The sequence below is a fragment of the Alexandromys fortis genome, unplaced genomic scaffold (genome assembly GCF_014885135.2).
Source record: "Alexandromys fortis isolate MF-2015 unplaced genomic scaffold, M_Fortis_MF-2015_v1.1 scaffold_101, whole genome shotgun sequence".
Classification (NCBI taxonomy): Eukaryota; Metazoa; Chordata; class Mammalia; order Rodentia; family Cricetidae; genus Alexandromys; species Alexandromys fortis.
In genome coordinates this window covers 539,327-566,194 of record NW_026067983.1, presented here as the reverse complement: position 1 = coordinate 566,194, position 26,868 = coordinate 539,327, and the positions used below count along the sequence as shown (strand labels likewise).

The window sequence follows — 26,868 nt, the reverse complement described above, 5'->3', positions numbered from 1 at the left end:
TTCTCCCCCTTCTCCTCTCCCCCCCTCCCCCCTCGTCTCCCTCTCTCTCTTTAAATGTAACAAAATTTTAAGTTTAACCACCTTACTGAGTTGTTTTCAGGTTTATGTGGGACCATTTACCAAGATTCTCATTTTACAATGTTAGTTGCCTTTTATGTTGTTAAAAATGTTAGGAATGAGTGAAATCCTTCCTGTTCATGCACTGCTAGAGACTTAGGGGAGTGGTTTTTAAATGACCCAAGGTAGTTGTCAGTACAATTAAAAAATCATTATTGACTTATTTGAAAAATTAAATCCAGTTGTGTGTCTGTGTGTGTGTGTGATGTTGATGATGTCGCTTATTGATGATTCACATATATTATTATATTATTACTTGTCTGGGCAGTATTTCATAACGGGTGTATAATGAAGCCAGTCAGCTTCCTGTCCCTGCAAGGTGTGACTCGGCACTAAAGCCCTCACTGTGGTACCGGCAGGTGCTGTGCTTCCGGGGGCCGCTCTGTGCTGTCTCAAGTCCATGCAGTTTCTGGGGTCGATGTGTGGCCCCAAACACAGGCGGTCTCATACTGCCTAATTATAGCTACTTACCAGCTACAGTGTTTGATACAGCTTTTTTTTTTTTAATGTAAAATACAATTTATTTCTAACTAGAAAATCTCATCTACATTGTGAAATTCTGGAGAAGCTTTGTGTGTGTCTCAATTATTTCATTCTATGAAACAATTTTTCCCCACCTGATCAAATTTGATAGCAAATATATGTTCATAAAAGTTTGATGTTGATTGCTTTGCTTCCCACGCTCCTTACCACAGGCGAGATTAGTTCATTTTTAGGTGTTTTTCTTAATCTTACTTTATTAATATTAACTAAAATTTTGCCCCATCCCTTTTCAGACAGTCTTTAGTCTAGGCTGGCCTTAAACATGCTTATACAGCCGAGGGTGACTTTGAACCCTTCTGCCTCTGGCATGCACACCTTACCTGGCATTAGGCAGGGTTGGGGAGTGAACCCATGCTTCTTGCATGTTAGACATGTTCACAAACTGAGCTCAGCTTCCACCCTTTAACTAACTGAATATCTACTAGAAACACCCCCCCCCCGGGTGGGAAACTCCCACACAAACACTCAGCAGTGATGAAGGCTGCGCTTGACTAGGAAGTCAGGTTTCATGTTCCTGAGAAGAGTTAGCTGGAAGAATGCTTTAGTTCAAGGATGTTAACTGAAGTTACTGTGTATCTATCCCCTCTGTACCTGGGACTGATTGCTGCTCAGTCTCGGAATATAAGGAGCCTCATTAAGAAACATTCTTTCAAAATTTTAATTCCCTCTACATCAGTCGTACTTTGATTTTAGTTCAGATGTGAATTAAATACAATAACATGTAATTACATTAAAAATCAACTCTCCACCATTCTGGGCACGCTTCATAGCCCAACTCCCTTGCACAAAACTCAGTGCCCTACTTCATCGTGATTGCCCCACCCGAGCGAGGTCTGTAGCTTCTCTCTTGTTACATGACCTTGGGGAAAATTGGCTTAAATGTATGAAAGGATATTTCAGGCATTGACTCAGACTAAATAAATGTGCTAAATTTGATACAGTGAGTGGGAAATTTTCTCCTCACCACATGGAACCACTAATGAGCTTGGGAAGTAAACATGGTTAAGTAGGCATAGTTGCTGCTTTGTTTCCATCCTTCTGAATTGGCCAGCTAGCATCGATAACATTTCAAGAACTTCACGTTTTCGTAGCTTAAAGACTGACCAAAAGATTCCAAGCCAACCCACAACAAAATAAACTGTTTTCTGATGAGAAGGATGGGGGACATTGGCTTGTCTTCTCCCTGGCAACAAGGTGTGCACCACCACGAATCCCAGTACTAAGACCACATTTGAAATATTAAATATGTTTGCATAAATAATCAAGGTAAGGTGAGGCCACTTTGGAGCAGGACGTGCCATTATGACTGATGCTCTTGAAAGACAAGAAGGGACAGAGAGTGACGCACGAGGGGAGAGGTCAGAGCTCTGCTGGAAGCATGACCAGAGATGCTGACGTTCACAGCCTCCACCGGAAGCTGGGAGAAGCAAGGGAAGATCTACTCAGAATGCCAAAGGTGTCAGACTTCTAGATCCTAGAGTTGTGAGAAAATAGATAGTTCTGGGTTAAAGGCGCCTGCTCTGTGGCCCTTTACTCTGGCAGCCCCAGAAACCCCACCCAAGAAGTAAGGATGGGCAATGACTGGCAGCTGGCATCATCAGTAACTGAAGGAGTTTTCCTCTATACTTTCACATTTTTGTCCTCTCCCTATGCTAATATTTGAGACACTGGGGAGCTGGGTCCTGTGTCTTCCTCCCTCATCTAACATGGTGACATTCTATACTATCTCCAGGTCTTCCTCCCTCATCTAACATGGTGACATTCTATAATATCTCTGGGTCTTCCTCCCTCATCTAACATGGTAACATTCTATAATATCTCTGGGTCTTCCTCCCTCATCTAACATGGTGACATTCTATAATATCTCTGGGTCTTCCTCCCTCATCTAACATGGTAACATTCTATAATATCTCTGGGTCTTCCTCCCTCATCTAACATGGTGACATTCTATAATATCTCTGGGTCTTCCTCCCTCATCTAACATGGTGACATTCTATAATATCTCTGGGTCTTCCTTGCCGTCACAGTGATGGGAGTCTCTGGGACAGTGTTGAATTATAATAACGTTGAACCTTTATGAGGCTTCACCTGAGCTGGGCCCAGGGGCGAGTGCCTCACATGCCTGCTTTCATTTCTTGCTGACCAGCCTAGGAGGGATGCCTTATTATTTCAATTTCACAAATAAGAAACTCAAAATGAGGGCATTCTCTGTGATTTCTGCAGTTTTTCTTTATTGCCTCCACAACTTCGAGCCTGGCAGGTACCACTGTTTCTTTATGATTACAGCAGCCATGTTTTCATTAAGAATTCTCTTTATGGGGCTGGAGAGATGGCTCAGCAGTTAAGAGCATTTACTGTTCTTCCAGCACCGTGAAGACTGGCTCACACCTACTTGGAATCCTTGTGCCGGGATGCTCTCTTCTGGCCTCTGGCGGCACCTACATGCGTGTGACACACACACACACACACACACTGACACAGATCCACACGCATGTACACAAAGTAAAAAATGAAAAATCTCTATTATACTTTAACTTTTTCATTGTAAAAAAATGTAAGTAGACTGTGTTTTCTAGCTTGATTGACAAGTTTGCATTTGGAGCTCCTTACTGTGAAGGATCTAATAGAGAGATTTGATGCTTTGCTTGTCATGTTGACATTCACCTTGTGGTAGACACAGCATAGTTTGAAGCGAACTGAAATGGGTACATTTGTGAGTCTCCATCTTGCAGACCTAAGCTTGATAGAATGAGGTGGCCGCTAGCCTTCCAGTCTTCTTCTTTTTTTGCCTCACGGGTCAGTTTTTGTATATTCCTGTACCACAGCAACCTGGAGTCGTCTGTCAGGTAAAGGTAAACTTGCAGCATCTGTGTTTTAAAGAGACAGTGGCTGAGACAGGCAAGATGAAGAGCCAGGAACACCCAGGAAATGGGTTTGCTGAATCAGTGCAGCTGAGACCTCATGAGACCCTCAGCATGAGGGTCCTAGCTGTGACCGTGCAGATAAAGATGATCTGGGGATCCTCAATCAATAAATCAGCGCCAAGGAAAAAATGAGATTTGGTTAACTTTTTGATCAATTATTCTCTTATTCAAGAACACAGTAAGTAACACACTTTACCCTGTGTCTTCACCATGGCCCTCTTAGTCATAAGTTTCAAATCTCTGAGAGGAATGAAGATGTATCTTGAATCCCAATGCCGAGAAATCCATTCCATGCTGTTCACTTAAAGCGGGGAGTTATTCCGTCACATCACTTTAACAATGAGACAGTCTTAGAAAACACAAGAAGCGGGGGTCTATGTGTCCCATCTAGAGACCAAATTGATCTGGCCAAGCCTGGGCTGTTGATTGGGTGGGGCCTGAAAGGCCGTCTGTTCTATCTCAATTGAGGATGGCTGCCATAGAAAATGTTTGCTGTGGCACAGCAGACAGACGGGCTTCTGGCTTCCTAACCTTGCCTCGGTTAAATTCGTCTCCTGTCGTCTCACCAGAGGGCTGTCGGTCTTCTGAAGACCTGGGCAGAGAAGTGATGGAAACAGGAAGTGTGTTGGAGGAGCTTAGCCAGCACCAGAGGGGTCGGTGTGAAAACACGCTGGCTACGGACAGACGCCGGAAAGTCTGACAGAGTAATATGGGAACCTCCCAACATACCTGTCATGGCGGAGTGAAGTATTAGGTGAACTGGGCGTGAGTGTGTCTGTATTTCTGTCACGGCCCTGTGACAGATTAACTTTGTGACTGGAAAGTGGTGCTGTGTGGTCACCCTCTCTTCACCTGTCAAAGCGGTGAGTTTTTAACCCTCCTTTTTGCGTCTCTCAGATTCCCTTTCTACTCATAAGATTACATATAGGCACTCTGTTGCATCTCTTTCAAGTGCCAGAGGCCATGTCTGCTGTGATGGCTGATATTGGTTAGGAACGTAACCAATCAGAGCAGACCTCAGTTGAGGGCTTGTCTTTATCATACTGGCCTGTGGTATCTCTGGAAGCTTTTTCCTGATTTCCAGTTGTTTTCCATCCCTGGGCAGTTGGGACTGCCCTGTGTAATAACGGAAAGTGTATGCAAGCCTGAGAATGAACTTGTAAGCAGCCTGAGGTCCCTCCAGCCCTCCATGGTCTCTGCTCCAGTTCCTTCCCCCTGGTTCCTGCTTGAGTTCCTACCCTGGCTCTCGTAGAGGATGGACTGACTACAGAGGAGAAGTAGAAACCAAAAGCATCCATTTCCTTCCCTAGGTTGTCTTTGGTCAGTGTTTTATCACAGCAACCGAAAGCAGATCAGGACATCATCTTTTGCCAGTGGTGGACGTTTTCAAAGGTAGAAATACAGTTTGACACGTGGGCTCTGTCACAGTGGCTGGTGTATATATGCAGTGAGAGGGACAAAGATAACAGTGACTGCCATTTCCTACACATTTCTGTTATCCAGATAATTCTCCAGGGACAACATGGCGAAGTTTTGTCTAGCGTGTACCAGCCTCGCATGCTGTCTCATGTCCTGCTGTGGACAGAGCACAGCTCCAGAAGAGAAGCATGTGGCCCCAAATGCGGTCAAGATGCCAGCTTTCTGGGCTCTCTCAATACACTGCCTGGCTTCGAGGATGCTATGCACATTTCCTAGCCGAGCTTCAGGAAGATTAATATTCACTGCTAGGATTCATTAGGGCCAGAGTCTCTTTAAACACTTCCCTTGTAAATTGAGGCATAGCCCGGTTTCCTATCAGGCCATATTAGTTTCTTCATTTTTTTAAGATGAGATTTTCTATCCTTTACCAGAAGTTTGTAGTAGTGTATTTGGGTGGGGGTAGGCAGTGGAAAGGAAATAGGGGATTTGGAGATTTTCAGAAAGTTGAGGTATTATGCTTAAATGTAATATTTTTGGCAAAACTCTGTAGTCATAAGCAGTGTGGGTGAAATACAAAGTGTATATTTAGACTTCAATGTGGCTCATACATATGCATTGTTTTTAGATTAAGAATGAGAGCTTTTAGTTTTTTGCTTCTCTTTGTAGCTTTCAAAAGAAATTTGATTTGCTCTTCTCTTGGGCATGGCAGTAATTTGTAGTGCTTTCTGCTTGTTGAGAAATTGGAGGCTCCTTGTGGGCCCTTAAGGGTGAGTATGTGCTTTCCCCGGGCAGGAAGGTAGGTCAGGGCATTTTGAACTTGAAAGAGAACAGAAGCCAGAGATGCTATTGAAAACGGGCAAATTGCTCTTTGGGGAGAAAACTGTGGTGAGCCCCACAGAAAGAACCTCCTGTATTTCATCTCTGGCCACTGATTTATCTCGTGTTTGGAGTGAAGCCTGACAGATGAATGTGGTTAATGGAGCCTTAGCGATGGGGAAAGCTCACTTAAATGCTTTCATTTCAAAACGTGCATTTTATGAATGAAAAGTGTAGTTTGGGGCATTGACAAGACTCTTTCCTGTATGATGTTAATTTTTCTTCATTGACGCTACCTTCTAAAGTCTCGTACTTTGGAATACAGAGTGAGCCCTGGAGAAACAGAGTGAGCTGCCGTGTGCTTTTGTGTTTTTCCAGGTCCCACCTGCACAGAATTGGGCTCTCTGGGGATTAGTGGTAGCAGCTTCGGCTTTGCCGAATGACAACCACCTGAAGTAACGGCTGCTTCTTTCATAATTTACCTGGTGTGCCCTCCGTCAACTCGGAGACTTAAGGAAGAGAGGAGGGGCAGGGTGACATCAACTAAGGCTTATGAAGAAGCGTGTGTACAGCATTGGGGTGATCTATGAGGAGTTAAAAACACTTTAATTAACGCCGGCAGACAGAACATTTCCAGGTAGCAGTACACAGAGATGTGCTCAGAGCGGCAGTCAAGTTACCCAGACGAACAAGTCCCAGCTTCTCATTGCTGATTTCCAAAGCCTCGTGAACACTGAGGTCTAAGTCTTACTGTCTTACGCTGTCACCTTTATTTATTTATTTATTTATTTATTTATTTATTTATTTATTTATTTATTTATTTTGGTTTTTCGAGACAGGGTTTCTCTGTGGTTTTGGAGCCTGTCCTGGAACTAGTTCTTGTAGACCAGGCTGATCTCGAACTCACAGAGATCCGCCTGCCTCTGCCTCCCGAGTGCTGGGATTAAAGGCGTGCGCCACCACCGCCCGGCTTGTCACCATTATTTTTACAAGTATCTACTGACCTTTGCAATTTATGTCAAAGGGAAAAATTGTATTATTGAGAGAAATGTAGGGTTCTTTGATATTAGGAGTTTGCTTAGGGTCTTCCTTGTTACCTGGCTTCTCAGGGGCTGTGGATTGCAGCCTGGTTTATCCTTTGCTTTACGTCTAATATCCACTTACTAGTGAGTACATACTGTGTTTGTCTTTCTAAGTCTGGGTTATCTCTTTCAGGATTTTTTTTTCTAGTTCCATCCATTCTTTTACAGCTGACTAGTATTGTATTGTGTAAATGTACCAGATTTTCTTTATCCATTCTTCTGTCCAGGGGAATCTAGGTTGTTTCCAGGTTCTGGTTATTATGAGTAATGCTTCTATAAACATTGTTGAACAAGTGTCCTTCTGGTATGATTGAGTATCCTTTACATATATGCCCAGGAGTGGTATCACTAGGTCTTTAGGTAGATTGAGTCCCAGTTTTCTGAAAAGCCGCCATACCAATCTCCAAAGTGATTGGACAAGTCTGCACCCCCCCCCCCCCAGCAGAGGAATGACACCCCTGACGCTGCACTCTCTCCGACAGAAGCTGTTCTCAGTACTTTTGATCTCGGCCATCCTGACAGGTGTAAGATGGTATCTCGGAGCTAATCTGATTCGCATTTCCCTAGTGATTAAGGATGTTGAGCATTTCCTTAAATGTGTTTCGACCATTTGAGATTCTTCTGCTAAGGATTCTCTGATTAGCTCTGTACCCCCTTTTAAAATTGAACTATTTTGTATTTTGATGTCTAGTTTCTTGAGTTCTTTATATGTTTTGAAGATCAGCCCTCTGTCAGATGTGGGGTTGGTGAAGATCTTTTCCCATTCTGCAGGCTGTCATTTTGTCTTATTTGCTGTGTTCTCTGCTCCTTCAGTTTCAGGAGGTCCCATTTATTGATTGTTCATCTCATCTCAGTGTCTGTGCTACTGGGGTTATATTTAGGAAGTGCTCTCCTGTGCCAATGCAATGAACTGGATTTTTGGAGCCCGTTTTCTATGGTGGGAGACCTTGCTTAGCCAGGATCATGGGGGAGGGGGTGTCTTGCTCCTGCCTCAACTCAATAAGCTAGACTTTGTTGAATCGCCATGGGAGGCCTGATCCTTTCTGAGGAGCAGATGGGGGGATTGGGTGGGTTGGGGAGAGATAATGAGGGTGCAGGAGGAGGAATTGTGGTTGGTATGTAAAATGAAAAAAAAAACTTTAAAAATTTAAAAAACCTAGGAGTTTGCAAAGAAAACATGAAAGGATCTTAATCTTTTTTAAAAAATGGAATTTTCTGTAGTATACCAGCCTTTGATTTCTGTTGAATTAAGAGCGGCGGGGCTGCGTCCCCGGCACCCAGCCGCCCACATGGCTAGCTTATGCCCAGAAATAATTATGCGGAAACTGTATTCTTTCAAACACTGCCTGGCCCGGCTAGTTCCAGTTTCTTATTGGTTAGCTCTTACATATTGTTCTAACCCATTTCTAATATTCTGTGTAGCCCACGAGCTGGCTTACCAGGGAGGATCTTAACCTGCGTCTGTCTGGAGCGGGAGAACCATGGCGACTCCTCACACAGCTTCTTTTTCCCAGCATTCTCCTCTGTCTACTCCGCCTACCTAATTTTCTATCCAATAAAATGGGCCAAGGCAGTTTCTTTATTAATAAGAAATCACTCCCACATCATTTCCCCTTTTTCTGTTTAAACAAAAAAGAAAGGCTTTAACTTTAACATAGTAAAATTACATATAACAAAACAGTTATCAAGTAAGAATTACAGTTACAATATTTATATCTATTTTATCTCTTATCATAACTAAGGAAAACTATAACTATTTATTCTTCAACTCCATCAAAGACTCCAGAAGGATATAATATTATCTAAGTAAACAAGAAATAAGAAAACTCTAGAAATGACAGAGACATCTCGCTGCCTGGACAGTCACCCAAAGTTCCTTTGTACCGTTGGGGCATCCATCTTCGGCCTACAGGCCCATGGTATCCAGAGACATTTCCATGAAGCAGGAAATTTCAAAGACAGTTCAGTCATTTTCTGCTGTGTCCTGCAGAATGTCTCGCAGACTCTTTCATGAATCAGGAACCCCGAAAGACCATCTCACCTTTAGGCAAGTTCAGCAGTCCTCTCTCTGAGGGTTCTCTGTGTCCAGTTTATGCAACAGTCCAGGCAAGAGCAGTTTCTTGCCCAAATGACTATCAAACTCCATAAGGATCCTCTTCGATGCCCATCTTCCTCTTGAAGTAGCTGGTGCTGCCAGGAGCAGACGTGTCTCCTTGTCATGAAAAGTCCTAAGTTATTAAAATATTTTAAATGCCATATTCTGCAGTCTTTGAAAGATATGAAGAATGCCTATCTAACTGAAATATATCTCTATATATCTAGAAAATCTAATTAACATGACTACAAGCTTAACTATTAGCGATGATTATCCATTAACAACCTATATTTCCTAATTATACATTACATTTTTAAATGAACTACACAATCACAATACCTTAATCAAGATCAAAAATACATATACATATAACAAAATTGACCTTAAAATCCATACCAATGCAAATTATTCATATCTATATCATATCCCCCTTTAAATGTAAAAGAACATTTATAAACAATATTTGGGAACATGGGCGTAGTTTTTTCTCTCCAAACTGCTTCCTGCTGAATAGGGGCGTCGTTAATTAGGTTGTTCATGATATAACCTGTGTGCTAGTTTCATCTCAGTTGGCAATTGAGCGAAGCAATTTTTTGAGGGTGTTCACAGCAACCTTTCAGGAGGGCGTGGTCTATCATACCAAATCGGAATAGATGCAATCCACAGGGTCTCATCCTCTGCAAAAACAAAAGAAGACCCTCTCCAAAGCATCATATCCTTAGACCCAAATTCTGAAATCATAATACCCTCATGAAATCCATTTTGGTTTAGCTTGGCAGCCCATATAATGAAATGTCTCTCTGTACTTAGCTCCTTCACAGTCAAAAATTTTAAAGAAAACACAATGTACATAATCCAGACTCTCTGTGAATTTTCCATTTTTACGTGGCTTATTTTTCTTTATTTCTCTTAATCTATAACTATCTGTACTTCTGTACTCTGTCTCTTTAAAGACTTTACCCTTTTTCTTTTTAAGACATTAACTTTATTCTTTATATTCTTTTTCTTCTCTTTCCCAAGCCTACGTACATTTATCCAACAGTGTCTGAATCTGTTTTATTGTGAATCTGTAATTTTTTTACTATCCAGGAGCATTTCTTAAAATGTTAAGCATTTCTTAAAAACTTAAGTTGCACCATGTACAGGTAATACGGTACTGCCTGTGTCCTGCCCAGTCTAAACCTTAACTGCACGGTTTTAAGGTAATTACGGTAGTTCCTGCCTGAGATCAGCACAGTTCAGCATGGAGCAGCCGCTCCTGCCTCAGAGTCATTTGGTGCTTCTGAGCTGAGCACAGTTCCAGGCACACAGCAGTTCACATTGGAGCCGCAATCAGCAGTTTAATTCTGAGACTGAGTGTGCAGCACAGAAACTCTTTTCATCCAAGTTACAGCCAAATCTGACACGCAGAGCACTGCGCAGTCTGAAAACGCGTCTCTGTATGGCGGCAGGAATCCGCCATGCTCTTCCGCCTGCCTAAGCCTGATTCTGCCTTCTGCCCAGGTGCAGGCGGGGAGCGCTGAGCCATCTGCACGGTCTCAGAGCACTCTCCTCCGATCCCAAGCGGGAACACAAACATCCAGTCCCATAAAAGCCTTGAAATGCTTTAAAGCCAGAGTTCACGCTGGCAGCATAGCCCCAGGAAGCCGCGCTTTAAAATGACGCAGCTTTTTTTCTCTGCTGCTGTTGCTGAATCAGGAATCTCTCTACAGCACGCCACCAACAAAACAGCAAAAATCTGTGTTAAACTCTCTCTCCCTTATTTTTAAGCCTTCTCAGGTTTTTAAGTGGATTTAGCCCATCACGTCTGGGCGCCATCTGTTGAAATAGGAGCGGCAGGGCTGCGTCCCCGGCACCCGGCCGCCCGCATGGCTAGCTTATGCCCCGAAATAATTACACGGAAACTGTATTCTTTCAAACACTGCCTGGCCCGGCTAGTTCTAGCTTCTTATTGGCTAGCTCTTACATATTGTTCTAACCCATTTCTAATATTCTGTGTAGCCCACGAGCTGGCTTACCAGGGAGGATCTTAACCTGCGTCTGTCTGGAGCGGGAGAATCATGGCGACTCCCTCACTAAGCTTCTTTCTCCCAGAATTCTCTTCTGTTTTCTCCACCCACCTAAGGGTGGGCCTATCAAGGGGCCTAGGCAGTTTCTTTATTAATAAGAAATCACTCCCACAGATTTCAACTGGAATTGTTATTATTATTATTTTCCCTTTTATGAAGAAAAGCTATTTCTGTGTTTCTTCAACATGTCAAAAGCCAACTTCAAAATCTATGGTTTCATCAGAATTTAAATGCTATAGTACCTACAGGATTTAAAAGCTCCCATTAGCATTCAACCATAATATTTTATTTCAGGTAAAGGTAAGTTAATTCATTTTCATAAGCACTTGAAAGATCCTGCTAGAATGGACTCTTAGAGATGGCGTGTGCCTTTGTCAGTAGAATAGACTGGCTGCCAGCGGGGTGACCTGTGAGAACTGCGATATCTATGTTGCTTTTGTCGACATAGTTCTCTTCATTAAAGTCATAGTAATGTTCAGGATGACGAAACGAGGACTAGATAACAAATGCTTTCTGGGGTATAGAGATTACATTACTAAAAAACCTTTTATTCTTCCCCCACACATCAGGAGGAGTGGGTCTGGGGGAGGGGAAATCTTATAATGAACAGAGTGGAACGTGAAGGGTCTGGCACAGGTTCGGCTCTTGGGGATGCTGATAGGTAAATGTTGCAATATGTTTGGGTCCTTAGATAATGCTGTTTTCATTTTACATCTTGGATAATAGAACAACAACAACAACAAAAGACGAACAAAAATCCCTGCAGCTAGCCAGTATTTCTTATTACATTCTAGTCTATGGCTAGCATTGGTTCAGGGAGTTCACTAGCTCCCTTGATTTCTGTAGGCCTGCATTGTCAGCTCTTCTGTAGGCTGAGGATTCCTTTAGCCAGTGTGCATAGCACAGGAAGATGCTGTCTTGAAAAATAAAAACAAAAACATCAAAAGGAAGAAGAGGAGAGAGAAAAAGAACTGGACCTTTGTGTTGGGAAGGAAAGAGACAAGTGGAACTATCTTGTTTTTTAATTTTAAGTACAAAATTTAAGGATCTGATTCAACCTTACATGTTCACAAAGATTTCTGTCTAGCTAGTTGAGGCTCCCCTGCTCACAACTGCACTGCTCTGAACATTTCCCACTGGGTCTAAAGATAGGAGAATGGAAGATTTTGGTTCAGTGACTTATTGTTTCCCAATATATAGCCTAATGCTTAATTGCTTTGTAAAGTCACTCCAACCTTTAATAAAAATTTAGTTCGAAATGGGATCTGGTACCTGTTTAATTTTGAATTTTAATTGTTGCATAGTATTGCAAGAGGATATGACATCCTCCCTTCAGATCCATTGCACCAAATATGGCAGAGGGACATTTGTCAGTGTAAGGCTAGAATCCTAACTGAAATATTTTATACCTGATAACTTCATCTATGACTATTTTAAGTCTAAATAAATATGCAACCCCCCAACTTAAAATAGTTGCATTCAAAAGTTCACTGGAAACAGAGTTGTTTGTGGAGTTTGAGACATTTTCCATAGTAACAATGTTAGGTTTCCAGGCCAACCCACAAAACCTATTTAAACCATATTGTATAATTTCTGCTCTAAAATCATCATGGGGCCCACACAACATACATCATATTAATTCTATTGGGAAAATGCATTAGTGTTTCCCCTGGAATAGACAGGAGCTTGAAGGAAGGTAAATTGGACATTTTGAGGTCATCCTCCTATTTGGAAATGAGAATGACAGAATTTTATTTCTGAGTTGTTCCCTGTGGTTCCCAGGACCTGGATAAAGGTTCTGACAGCGGACAGGGCTTCCTCCAAGTGTGGATATTAAGAGCTACATGAAACCAAGTGGCCACACAACCTGATAAGGAGTTTATTCTCTCATTTGATATGTCTAGAAGAGTTGGCTCAGCGGGATTAACTGTTCAATGACCTTGGCTTTGTGTTATGTTTTGCTCTTTGAAATTTTTATAGCATCATGGTTATAAAAGTTATAAACAGCAACAAATACAGCTTTTCATGAGCGTTTCCAAAAATGTTCCAATGTGAGGGAGCCTCACTGGGAACTGTTTCTCCAAACGTGTATTTTCCGTTATGTGTGTTGGAAGTAACTCATTCCCAGCCTGCTTGAAACAAATCAGTGGCCATGTGGTCAGTTTTTGGAGAGGGCAGGTAGTCTGAGAGCGGTGTTGATTTGAGTCTGAGTCTTATCCGAGTTGTATTCCATCTTCTGTGAGCCAATGACTACCTTCCTTGAATATGGTTTGAGGTAACTTAGAATCTGTTGACTAAGCAGAAGGTAGGCTACCTAGCGACTTATCTAAGTTGTCCACCGTCCTGTCACCATATAGTGGTGGCCTGGGGCTGAGGTAGGGTCATAGTATCTGTTTTCATTTTAGCTTTTCTGCAGCTTTGTGGTCTTGACTATCTCAAATAATTTTCCCTTTCAGAAATCTAGTCTATAAAACAATGAGGGGGTTGAATTGACTTGGTTCACATATTCAGAAAGTGGAGCCCTACCCTAGTGACCAGCAGCACCATATTTTAGACACAGAGGATACTGTAGTGACCCTTCAATGGACACCCTTTCCTCAGTAATTCCATGTGAGACTCTGTGGACCTGGTGAAGCTATGAATCTTCAGGTAGAGATGCATGCATGGATAGATCTTCTGATAGTGTTACTCTAGGAAAATTTATGGGTCTTTTGCTTTACCCTTGAGAATGAAAGAATTTGATCTGATTCTGTTTGTCCTGCCCCCAATTGTTGTATTTCCTTTGCTTATTCTAGAACAACAAACAAATGTCATGATTTTTTTCTTTCATATTTCTGTTACCCTCAAAGAGCAGATAATCTTTTTTTTTTTTGTTTAAAATATATAGTATACTTTTTTGAGACAGGTCACTATGTAGCCCTAGTTAAAATGCATTACTGAAAGCAAAGGGAATTGATGGGTGATGGTTGGGAAGAGGTTTCCACCCTCTCCACTTTTTCTTAAACTTGTAGAGGAAGGTATAGGGGCTTAAAGGCAGCATGTCTTGATCTCGTTTGTAGAAGGGAAGTCTAGGTATAGCTAGATGGAGGAGTCAGGAGGCCAGCGACTGGACAGTGAGGGCTCACTGACAATGCGGTCACTGTCCATCCTCTATCCTCTGTCTTCATCCTCCCTGCTCCTACCACAGGGCTACATCCCTGCTCTGTCCACAGTGTGGGTGGAGGTGACTCCCAGAGAATAGAGAAAGGGGGCTGTGACGGTAACAGGTTTGCAGGCCCACGAAGAAAGGATGGAGTGAGAAGGGGGTGATGGCGGAGAAAGCTTATCCAGGTTCAGAGAAGTAACCCAAATCTCTGGATCCTTTTGAATCCCTGTTTTTTAAAAAGAAGAAATCTATTGAAGCCAAGTGAAGCAGTAAGATGAGGAAAGTCTCAGGACATGGTCATTTCTTATAAATAGCAAGTCTGTGGTGATTCTTGCTACTGTGCTTTGGAAGCCCTGGGAGACACACACAGTGATGGGCTGTAGGGCAGGCATCTGTGTTCTCCATCTCAGAAGCCATTGGTCTAACAGCATTGTCTATGAACAAGAGAGTAAATACTTCAGTTTTCTGGGTTCTGGGTTCTGCGTTAGTGCTTTGGTCTCGAAGCAGGAAACAGCTTCAGACAACAACCTAAGCAGGGACGCGACTGTGTTCTAACGTTTTGGTGACGGACAGCTTCCTTATATTTCTTTAGTGTCAGAGTTCTCATGTGTCAGGAAGTATTTATGTTTTCATTTCCCCCTGCTAAATAAAAAAACAACCCATGAAGACTCCTGTCTGTGGGCTGTCCTCTAGTGTTCAGTTCCCAGGCTGTCCTGCATCTGTCTGTCCACCTCCGTTCACCTCCCTTCTCTCTGTTGTCTACGAACGAGAATCTGATCCTGTTCAGTTCTGCTTGTTCCCATCCTGTAGGATGCTCTGAGTACACCTGAAGCTAAAGTACCAGACCGTGGTACTTATTCTTCTGTTTTCCATGTCGAAGTTGAATATGATTTAAGTATTTCATTTTTTAAAATGCTATATTTAGCACTCTTGTGCCTAGTTTAGAGTAATTTCTTTGCAAACATTTCTTACAGAAGTATGATATATCCAGCAGCAAATGATCATGGCTCTTGTTAAGATCCAATGACCACAGGTGAGTGCCAGTTTTGGGTCGGACCTTGCCTTCTGAAAGCAGCGTTTGTTTGGGGAAGAACTGGTCGGGCGTGGACAGCTGTGTATTATTGCTTATGAGCCGTAGCCTTTACTTAGTCAAGTGTTTACTTCACTCCTGAACTTAATTAGCAGCTAAGGGCTTTGCGCTTTGTATTTTAAGGAAGCATGTGATTTGTTCATTACTTCAAAAGCAGATTAATTATTATTATATCTTTAGTCACCGTCTGTAAACATCTATACTGGTGAGCTCTCTCCTGTGGAGTTACCTTGAAATGCCCTGTGGGGTTTTATTAGCTTTCAATTCTGTGTTAATAAACACAGTAATAAAATTAATAAAATTAATAAAAACAGTTGGCTGGAGGTTTTTTCAATTTAGTTTATTGGCTGCAGAAAACCCCATCTTTCTGTGGAAATTACCCATTTCTGAGGGTAAGGAGTTTACTCGTGGCGGCTATCATCTACTGTAGACATTTGACATTTTCTCTACATGAACCTGAGTTTTCCGTCTGAGTAAGAGGTAGAAGCAGCTCAATTATAAAGTAAGATTTTAAAATTACTGTTTCTGTCTTCTGGGTTTAGGAAGAGGAATCGTGATTAAAATGCATAATCCCAATGTAAAAATGACTTCCTGGCTCAGGTGAGCCTCAGATAGAATTATTAACCCCAAGAGGACGGATAAATAGCCAAGGGTGCACATTGTCTAATTCCAGCCTTGTAACAAGGTTTAGGGGTTCTGAGTGGCTCTCAGCATCTGAAGAACACATCCAGGGTCCCTTATGGACCTAGGCTGTGAGTAAGAGTATGTGTGACTCGTGACTCTGTGCTGTTGTCTACTTCTGTACTTCTCGCTTGGCAGATGAATTTCAGGAAACTTAGTTAAATTTAAATTTCCTACCAAGAACAAGAATTTTGGTGTATAGCTATGTCCCATGCAATATTTGTGATAACAAAATTATTTCTCCTGTTTGTGAAATGAAAACAAAATGGACATCCTTTTGCACGTGGTGAGGTATGCCTTTAATGCTTGTGCTCTAGAGGCAGAAGCAGGCAGGACAACCTGGTCTACTTAGTGAGTTCCAGGACAGCCAGGAATGTATGGAGAGACCCTGTCTCAGACAACAAAACCAACAAAACAACAACAATACCCAAAGTGAGCATCCTGCTTTATTGTTTTCTCCTTGCAGAGTCTGGTGGCCCTGTGTATGCACCTTCTGTCTCTTGGCTGCCCAGGGACCCAAATGCTCTGCTCTAACTGTAGGTTTTGCTGCTGGGATTTTAAGTTTTCTCAGGATTATTAACTAAGAACCTTCATCCCACTGGGGTTCAAAATATCCAGTGCTTAATTTAATAGTGAAATAACTAGGATTAACCTATTTATTAGTGCTAATAGTCTTATGCATTAAATTTTGCAGATTATGCATTTACTTAATATGAACTATTAATACTTCAAGGCAAAGAAGTATCAAAACCTATAATTTAAAGCCCCATGCAAAGATGAAATATTTTCAAGCCATTATTTTATAGCCAGAAGGTTCTGTCCAGCCTGGTCCTGCAACCGTTCAGTTCAAAGAAACACACAGAGGCTTATATTAATTGCAAACTGTTTGGCCTCTTATCTTAGGTTTATTACTAACTAGCTCTTACAACTTAAATTAACCTGTAATTCTTACCTATGTTTAGCCACATGACTTGGTACCTTTTCTCAGTAAGTCGTCCTCGTCTTGCTTCCTCTGCATCTGACTGATGGCTGCATCTCTCTGCCTTTCTTCCCAGAATTCTTAGTCTGGTTGCCCCGCCTATACTTCCTGCCTGACTACTTGCCAGCCAGCGTTTCATTAAACCAATAGGAGTGGTAAATCCTTACCGTGTACAAGAGCAGTGTCCCACAGTGGTTATTTTATTTTGATAACGTATTCTTGTCCTTAAAGAACCCATCCTGTGAATTAACTATTTTAAACGTCACCTAAAATTTTATTGTTTTAATTGCTTTGATTCCTGTGTACATCATAGTTTACAGGCAATTTTTGTGCATTTTACAGTGCAGATAGAATACTTTATAAAAATCTAGTGCACAATTGAGATCTAACCATCCTTGAGCTGTATTTTCAATTTTAGCCAAAGGTGAATGTAAGGGGGAGCTTTCTGTTTCCAAATACCTGGCAGCTACTTCCTGAACCACCACACAGAGGCTTATATTAATTATAAGTGCTTGACTGGTAGCTAAGGCTTGTTACTAGCTAACTCTTACATCTAAATCAACCCACTTCTATTAATCTATGTGAAGCCGTGTGGCTTTTACCAGTCCTCTAGCATGTCTTGCTCCCTGTGTGTGAAGCAAAGTGCAGTCAGAAGGGATGGTCTCTGACATCTCTGCCACCTTGTTACTGGCTACAGCAGCATTGGGAAGAATCAACTGTCCTATTCAAAATTCACTCTCAGGACCATAGCATGTGTGAGTGATTGTTAGAAGCATGCCAATCATAGGTAGACTCTGGACAGAGGAGCAGTACCTTTAGGGTGTCCCCCAAGATCTCTGTAGTCAGTAGCGCTCTGAGATTTAATAATAGATACAGTGGAAGTAGTTAGAGGATTTGATACCACATTTGTCCTAAATTACAGGGTTAGCATGAGTCCTTCCTAAGGAGCCTCTACTTGTGCCGTATTTCTTTATTCTTTATGATTAATGTATCTGGGAGTTGTTTCCATTTCCTTCCTTTCCCCCTCGTCTTTATCTCAAATTTGTCTCCCACTCCTTTCTTGCCTTTTCTTCTTCCCTTACCATCCTACTAGGACAAACCAAGACTCTTAGTAGGTAATCTTCAAAAGGCGATGTGTTTGTTTTCCTCTCTCTGAATTTCATTTGAACAAGAGAACAATAAAAAAGCAGGTCCCAGTCTTCAGGAAATGTTGAGCAGAATGTTACTGTAAGAAGGTAGGGATGTAAGTCCTGTGATTTTGTCTTGTTTGCTATTTGTGCGCCTACTGCAGAAGACCTTGCAGCTAAAGTCTGTACCACATAAAGCTTTACTCAATGCCTAGGTTTTTTTTTTCCTTTGAGCACTGAAATTTTGATTAGAAATGCTTTAAACTCATATATACTGCATGACGCATTTCTTCACACACCTCTCTAGATTTGCCTTTGTTCTTTCTTCTTAAAAAAATTTAGCATTGAAATAGCATGACTTTCTATCTCAAGCTAGGTGCTAAGTTCATTGCCCAAAGGAACTTATCTCATTCTTCGTTTTATCACCAATAATAATCCTATTAATGAGCGGCCTTTTAGTGAATTTTTATTATACTAATGTAACTGAAAGTATGTACACATGAATTCAACCATTTTAACTTTACTTAAGATTCTGTCTAGTTTTAACAAAATGATTAAGAATAAAGAAAATGAGGCATTTGATTTTGTTATATTAATGAAAATGCTTTATCTCCCTTTCTTCATTTTGCATATTAAATTATCTCAGACTTGGAAGTCATGCCATGCATTCCTCATGTTGGCTAGTTGTTCATCATCAATCTTCTTCTTTTTAATGTTGTTCTGCCATGGGTGTCAAGTCCTCTGGAACTGGAGTTACAGACAGTTGTGAACTGCTGTGTGGATGCTGGGAATTGAACCCAGGTCCTCTGGAAGAGCAGTCCATGCTCTTAACCCCTGAGCCATCTCTCCAACCTCATTATCAATCTTCTTGTTTACCTGGCCGACACTTTTCCCATACGTTTTCTGTGACCTTTCCTAGGTCATGAAACAGATGTAGGTCTTACTGTCATGAGGCATGCAGTCACTGGAGGAGAAAGCAATTAAAATGCAAACGCTGATGAATATATAATTGACCATTAAAGTCATTGTTAGGAAGGAGAGAAGTCAGAGCTCAGAGGAGTGATCCCCGTGTTGCCCACTGTCGGCTGGATGTATGTAAACTCTTTGTGGAGGTAGAGTGAAGCTGAGAGATCAATTGAGGGTGAAGAATGCTTGACTGGAGAAAACCCAAACTAAAACAAACAGATTTTGTAAAGTAACTCAGGCCTTATTACGTGGGGGATGCCGAGTCGCCGAGGTGGGAAAGGCTGTGCTTTGTCAGAGGGGTGAGAAGGGGTTTGAGGGAGACAGGGGAGCGGTGAGGGTGGGGTTCTTCATACACTTGCTAAATTACTCCTTGCGTTTGTTTTTCTTGGTGTTCTCCTTACCAACATGTGTTTGTCTTACAGCTTTACCGAGATGTAATTCTCACATGGTACAGTTCACTCATTCAAACTACACTGTACCTTTAGTACATTCTCTGAGTTCTGTAGCCGCACCCATAATCACAGCCTACGAACATTTTGATATTTGACTGTTCCCCTGTCTCCACCCATTGGCAACCACTTTTCTACTTTTTTGTTTTTTAGACTGATCTGTTCTGCCATCTATCTATCTATCTATCTATCTATCTATCTATCTATCTATCTATCTATCATCTATTCTATCTATCTATCTATCTATCTATCTATCTATCTATCTATTATTTATATTTTGAGGTGTCAAGTAGCCCTTGCTGGCCTCAGATTGCTATGTAGCCAAGGCTGGCCTTGAACTGCTTGCTGGCTCTCTTGCTTCCACCTTCTGGGTTCTAGGGCCACAGGCTTTTCCCCCACCCCAGGCTCTGTTCCAGCCATTTTGTATACACGGAGCCAAATACATTGATTTGCTTCTTATTCTTTGCTCCACAGTCCCTGAAATGAGAGACTCTTTCATTGACTCCTTTGTCCCTGCAATGACACTTCTCTTGCTTTGCCTGCCCCATCTGTAGCTTCCAAATTTAGAACAGTTTCCAAATTGCTAAAGCAAGAGGTAAAGGGTTCTTTCCTTGATACCTTATCACTGTTCAGTGTTTGGGAATTGTTGCTGATCACGATTTGATCTTCCCTTGTCTGTTGCTGAAATCTGATCACTCTTCTCTTTAGGAGGAGTGGCCAGTGAGCCTTTGTAATCTAGAGAACACATTTTATGTGAACTTCAGTGCCGAGCAAAGAAGAGACAACTGAGAGGGCATTTGTTGGTTGGATCCTGTGCCACTATTTCAATGTGGTCAGCCTGGAGAGGTGGGCCTAAGGGAGGAAGTTGATTCTGGAGATGTGCCCTAGAAAAGGCTGTGCTCCTACCCACTTTCCATGTCTGCTTTTGCTTCTTAACCACGTACAGTGAATAGACTACCTTGGTGACTTGTTTGCCACCGTGGTCCCTTTGCGCTGCCTCTGGTTCCGTGTGGCTGGGATAAGAGACCACAGACCAAACACCCTGAAAGTGAGCTAAAATAAACATTCTCCTTTAAGTAAGACCTATCTCAGATACTTTTCGTAATATCGAAAAGATAACCGATGCAGACAAGCTGCAGTTAGAAGTTGGAGATGGTAGGTGTAAAAGGCAGGTAGCCAAGCCAAGCTATTTTTTGAAGGTGGAACTGTTTCAACAACGACGCAACAATAATTATATACTCAATACATGACCTCTTGAGTGTTGGTGGATTAAACAATGGCTGGTAGAGCTGCTTGGCTGCTGGCTAAGAGCCAGGATCTGCTGAAAGTCAGGTAGAGCAGCTGTAGAAGACCATGTGTGTAGGAATCCCACACGCACCGTTGAGTCAAACCTCAAGTACATCCCGTGTCTTTTCTGGGTCAAAGCTTTGGCCGGTGTCACCGCCTCCCTTTCCTAATCAAAGAAGGGACTAGACAGATGTGACAGTCCAGGGAAGGGAGTGAGAACCAGCTCTGCCCAGATGAGGCAGGGGGAATATTCTCCTGCAAAGTTCTTCCAACAGTCGGCCCTCTAGTCAGAGCCAGGCGGCCTGCCTTTGTTCACTCCCCTTGGTCTTTGCAATGTGACTCCAGAAACATTTAAAAACCATAGCTGTAATGGTTGATAATTTGAGTCACAATTTAAAGACACTCCCTTCTCTATTTTGTTGTAGGCAAGGAAGTGGCTGGCATCAAGTGTATAAGAGCTATTTTAACTAAGAGCAACAGATAGGCTATGGAGACTCACCCCTTGTTCTCTGGGCCAGGTAGTAATTACGGACTGGGGGAAATCAGCATTGAATGCATGCCGTTCCTCGGCACCTCCACAGCCTTTGCAAAACTCTCTATTGCCTGCTCACTGGCTTCTCTTTCTGTGCTCTCAAGTCACAGCAATTAAGCTTTTTCTTGCCTTCAGTGTGCCAACGTGTCCCACTGACATCCTTTCTTTTCTTTTTAGACAATTAGTAGCTTCCAAATCCACAATGGTCTCCAAATTGCCGACTGTCGAAGTAAAAAAGAACTTAGATTCAGGTGTTTGGAAATGCTCACGAGATGGCAACAATGTGAAGGCACAATAGGAGAAATATTTTGTCATCCCTGAGTACATTCAACAGCTATGAGTGAAGTTCTTAGCCTCTTCCTTATGTGATCAAAAAAAGAATAGTTCTCCGAATTAAGTAGAAGGAATTAATCATTTTCAAAGCGTGTTCTTTCAAGAAGCATTCAGATTCACATGGAAACACTAGGTGGCATTGAGGAAGTTCTTTGGACTTGTTTGGCCGTGTTTTACCATCTGCGGGATGAGATGTTTGTCCTAGTTGCTGGGAGGATCATGGAAGATGGATGGTGAGGAAGGTCCTTCTCAGATGGGATGGTTTCTCTATGCCCGAATCCCAGTGTACCCCGTGTCCCCTCCTCCGAGTAAGGTAACCTGTGTTTCTGTGTGACTTGTTTTGCACAGCACTCTCTTGTTAGCCCTCTTTGACAACAACCCGGAATTAAATCAACCCTCTTCCCTGTGAGTCCTCTGGACTCTAAAACAGACAAACTGCTCGTTGTAGAAAGAGCTATGCCGGTTGTCTGTCAGGGAAAACAAATTTTGGTTTTTTCTTCTCATCCTTACATCGCCATTGTTAGCGTCTGACAAAAATTGCTTTGGAAATTAATGACGCAGAGACATGAACTGGGGTGTAAACCATAGTCTATATCCCAGGGTTGTGCCCGGTATGCCAGTAAAAGCAGGATTGGTCACAGGAACTATTGCAGTCTGTGAAAATATCAAGAGTCCATAGTAAATCCGAGCAGTGCGTCTCTTCCATCAGCTTCATAAGAAAATAATCCCAAGCTTTGCGTTAAGCACTGGTGTCGTTCTGTGACGTGGAGAAAAGCTATCACCCAGCCATGGGGTGAGAAACAGCATGACTTCCCTGACAGTCTAGGGCACTTGGGGGCTTAGTCTCAGAGATTTGGAATCAACTTCATTTTAGAAGTGTGTGATCTCTAGTTTTTTGTTATGATCCCCAGTCTTTTTTTTTTCTTTTGGGATGGACACGTCACTCAGCAGATATGAATATTTTATTTTAGCAAAGTACATGTGAGCACCCTTTTAAGTGGCTTGAGTGATACAGTTTTCGTCGGTTATTTTGGGTTTAAAATGGCACTTGAGACAGATAACCATAAAAACATAAAATGGAAAAGTGATTTTTTTATAGACAGAAAGTGGAAGGCAGCATGTTTCTGTAAATGCTGTCATGTCACCGAAGCTGGGAAGAACCGCTTGATGATTGGAAGTTGCCATGGGAAGCACGGCGCATTTCCGTGGCGTTACATTTCACTCTCTTGTTTGCTTGAAGTTACTCTCTAGGAGAGAGCTGCATCTACGTGTGTGTGTGTGTGCGCGCGTGCACATATGTGTATCTCCTCCCATCCATTTTCTTCTCCTCCAAGGCTAGTGTGTTGCTCCTTGTGCACTCCAGCGGAAGGGAACTTAGCTCTGATGTTGGTGGCCGCCTCCCTGCAACTGGATCCTAGTAAGCATCTTGAAGTCTCCCGTGGACATGCTGGCTCCTGGACACCACATTGCCCTCTGTGTCTGTAGTGCAGGACTGTGCTGGCATCCAGGTCTTGAGCTTGGCATTTCAGTCAGCTCTGATTCAGCTGGATAGATAGCAAATTACTTTTCGTTAGTGTCGTGATATATTTTAATTAAGAAGCATTATTAGATTATTCCTAGGGAAATAAATGAGCCATTGGGTGACCGTAAACACCTGTCTATAGTGCTGATACATCAAGACCGACAGAGGTAGGGCCTAACTTCCCCCCCTTAGCTGCTCTGATGCCTGTCCTTGTCAGAGCTCGTGGCTGAAGACAGCATAGGGTACGCATGTGCCCTTTGAAGCTGTAGAAAGTGCGGATGAATTTTTAGAGGTAAAAATTAGCTCAATGACTTCACAGAGGGGAAAAAAGACCACTGGTGGGTTATCAGCTTAGCAGTGCCTCCTCCTTGAGAGTCGCACCCCTGATGTGGCTCTGGCCCTCACCCATGCCTGTTCCCACCTGCGTCTGAGGGATTGGTGCTTGAACCCAGAAATATTCCTCTGACTTCGTTTGCTACGTTAGAAATTTCAGAGGGAATTCTTTTCATCCAGGGAAAGGAGAATCAGGCCAGTTTTGAGAAGCTAAAAATAAAACTGCAAAACTGTTTTCAGAGTGGAATTCATTGGCTTTGTTTCTGTGCATGACAGCCCCTTAGAATGCAGTACTGGATCAAACTGTGGTTCAAGAAAAAGCGTTGAGTGGATTTAAAAAAAAAAAAGACAAAACGTAGCTTAACAGATCTAATTTCACTCCCTGAAGCTTAATAGTAGTAGAAATAATGCCGATGATAGGAATAATATATTGAGTTTGAAACGCGTGTCAGAATCTGTGCTGTTATTTCATGTATTTTTTCCCTTTAAATTATGCTAGCAACCAATAGAATTCAAATTGTAACAAGGTAGAAAAGATCTTACCGGTTTGACAGAAGTAAAAAAAAAAAATCCTGTTTTGGGAAAAATTATATTGCCCTGAAAACTTTTTTGAAGGAGGATTCTGGGGTACCATGAAGAAGCTGGTTTTTCATTAGCCTCTTTGATCCCTATAAAGGCCCCTTCGCGTGGATGTGAAGACTTCAGGATGAGGTTGGTGTTGAAAGGGCAGCATAGGAAAGGGGGTGGGAGTTTCTCCGTTTCTCTAAAGGATAGGGAGACAAGGGAGAGACAGGGACTCACATAGAATGATGATGCTGGCCTTCGAGAAGTGTGTGTGTGTGAATGTATGCATAAGTCTGGGTTCTTGGCACACACAGGTACAATGTTAGAGAGAGCCCAGCAGACAGAGAGTGTGGTAGGCTCCAGCCTCTCCAGGAACTTTAGCAGGCAGGGTAGGATTACTTTGAGCTGGCCACAGCCGAGGGATTAAAGAACCACATCCGTTTCTTTATGAATCTTTCTAGGTAGGGAGGGATGCTCAGGAAAGTTTTTCAGAGAGCTGGCCTGGTAGATGAGAGAGCACACTTCGCTTGCAGAGGACCCGCTTCCAGTGGCTAGCACCTACCTTACCCAGGTCTCTTTTCTGTTGCTGTGATAAACACCATGACCAGAGCAACTCAGAGAGGAAAGAGCCTGCTTTGTTTTACAACTCTCAGGTCACACATCACCACTGAGAGAGTCGGGGCAGGAAGTCAAAGTCGGAAGCTGAATCAGAGTCATGGAGGAATGCTACTTACTGGCTTGCTTCCGGCTCACGTTCAGTGACCGTTCTTATACAGCTCAGGCTACCCGCTTTAAGGTTGATTCTGCCTACGGTGGCTGGGGTGGGTCCTTCTGCATCAATTAGCAATCGAGAAAATACCCCAAAGACATGACCACAAGACAGTTGGATGGTGGCAGTTCGTCAGTCGAGAATCCCTGAGAAACCTGAGGTTGTTAGGTTTATGTCAGGTGGACAGAAACTAGCTGGTACCCACACCAGACAGCTCCCAACTGTCTGTAACTCTAGAGAAATCTGAGGTCTCTGGGGTCTTGGGTCAACTGTACCCATGTGGACACCTCCCACACAAATGCACATTATTATTATATTACATTATATTTTATATATAATACAATAATATATTATTATTATCAAAATAGTATTGAAAAAGATTGAGGGGGAAGAAAAGAGAAATACTTTCATGAAACTCTTCACTCAGGGACAGGGCAGGGATATATATTTGTTTTTTTTTTTAATACAGAGATAGCCCTTGATTGATGTCATCGTCTCCGGATGGCTTCCAAGAAGACTGATTCCTAGCAGGAGAAATAGGAGATCCCAGCCAACACATGTCAGGACAATGTCTGTTCCCTAGATGTAAACCTCTAAATGCAGCTACAAAGTATGTTACATTGTTTTAAGTGACATATTTTAGGGAGTAGAGATTAGACATATTAAATATTTCATTTCACCAGTTACGCTGACCTCTTACATTATACTCTGGATTTTTTTTTTTAATATTTGATTTTATCCTTAGCTCTAAACTTCACTGGGGTGGACGGTGCTTGATTTATCATAAGCTCCTTCGCTGTTTGAGTGACATGGGAAGAAGCAAACGGCAGGCTTTCTTTCATGCTTTCTAGTGTGCTAAGTTGTGTGAGACACCTACAGTGAGCTCAGCCATGGAGCTCCATGTGAACCTGCATACCAGTCTTTGAGAGTATGATGTCATCTGTTACGATTTCTGCAGATGTGGTTCAGGGACCAACATGAGGAGATTGTTCTGTAATATGCAAATGGGTAAACACAACCTGTGAGTCCCCATGCCTGGTGGGTGGGGTGCTTCAGTGATGTACTAGCCTTTGAGTCACCTCCATCCCTATGAGGAACCCCACAAGCTGGGCATGTGTAGAATCCATTCCTTAGTGTGTCAATGCCCTGTGCGCGGTGGATGGCTATTCCTTCAAGTCCCACAGTCGAGGGTTCCTTTGGAAGCATGGCCTTACAGACACGCTGGGAGTAGCCTGGTGTGTCTGCCATTAGGCTTCTGCCTCCCAGCTCTCTGAAAGCACAAACAGTTGTTTAAGGAGGCACCTGTGTGGTAATTGACAGCAGCTCCCGCTAGAGCAGCTCCGGCTAGAGAACAGCACAGCCTTGGGTGGAAACCTGAGGCTTCAGTCAGCCCAGCCTCTGAAGAAAGATGGCGGCAGGATGCAGGTTCCTTTCCCCAAAACCAGGCTACTCATTGCCTACAAAAAGTCAGTCTTTCTAAAATGTAATCTGTAAGCATCCAGGCCCCTTTTCCTGGGAAGAGACAATCTTTGATAGGAAACCAGTCCTCTGCTCAGAGATTCTCAGTAATAGGGACATGGCCTTCATCCTTTAAACAAAAACTAGAATTGTCTAAAGAACAGACTCAACATTGTGAATTTTCTTGTATTCTAAGTAGTTATACAATTAACACCATGTACATGATTGTTTGGTATTTACTCCTCGAGTCTACAAATTTATGAAATATATACCAGTTTCTTCAGAACTTTAAATTCCCTTTGCCCCAGGACTAAATCCAGATGTCATCCATCTCTTCTTCCATGTTTGAACCCAAGTAACCAGTTAGGAAACTGCAGCATCTTGTTTTATATAGAAGAAATTATTAGTGATTGTGTGCAGATAATCAGGGATTGAAGAGTCTTATTTAGCAATGCCAATAATCAAATCTTTTAAACAATAGTAACTATTTTTTTTTTTAATTTATTTATTTCTTTATTAATTAATTAAAGATTTTTGTCTCTTCCCCACCACGGCCTCCCCTTCCCCT

At 42.4% G+C, this 26,868-nt stretch overlaps 1 protein-coding gene and 1 long non-coding RNA gene across 8 annotated transcripts in view; one reads left to right on the top strand and one right to left on the bottom strand.

Annotated features, from left to right (window-relative positions):
• Hdac9 (histone deacetylase 9) overlaps nt 1-26,868 on the top strand; it is a 511,434-nt gene that overhangs the window by 25,053 nt on the left and 459,513 nt on the right. The window lies entirely within an intron of this gene.
• On the bottom strand, nt 8,232-11,171 carry LOC126511530 (uncharacterized). The gene is made up of 2 exons (XR_007594713.1): nt 11,015-11,171; nt 8,232-9,129 (listed from the first exon to the last, which is right to left on the bottom strand). It is a non-coding gene; the product is annotated as an uncharacterized lncRNA (long non-coding RNA).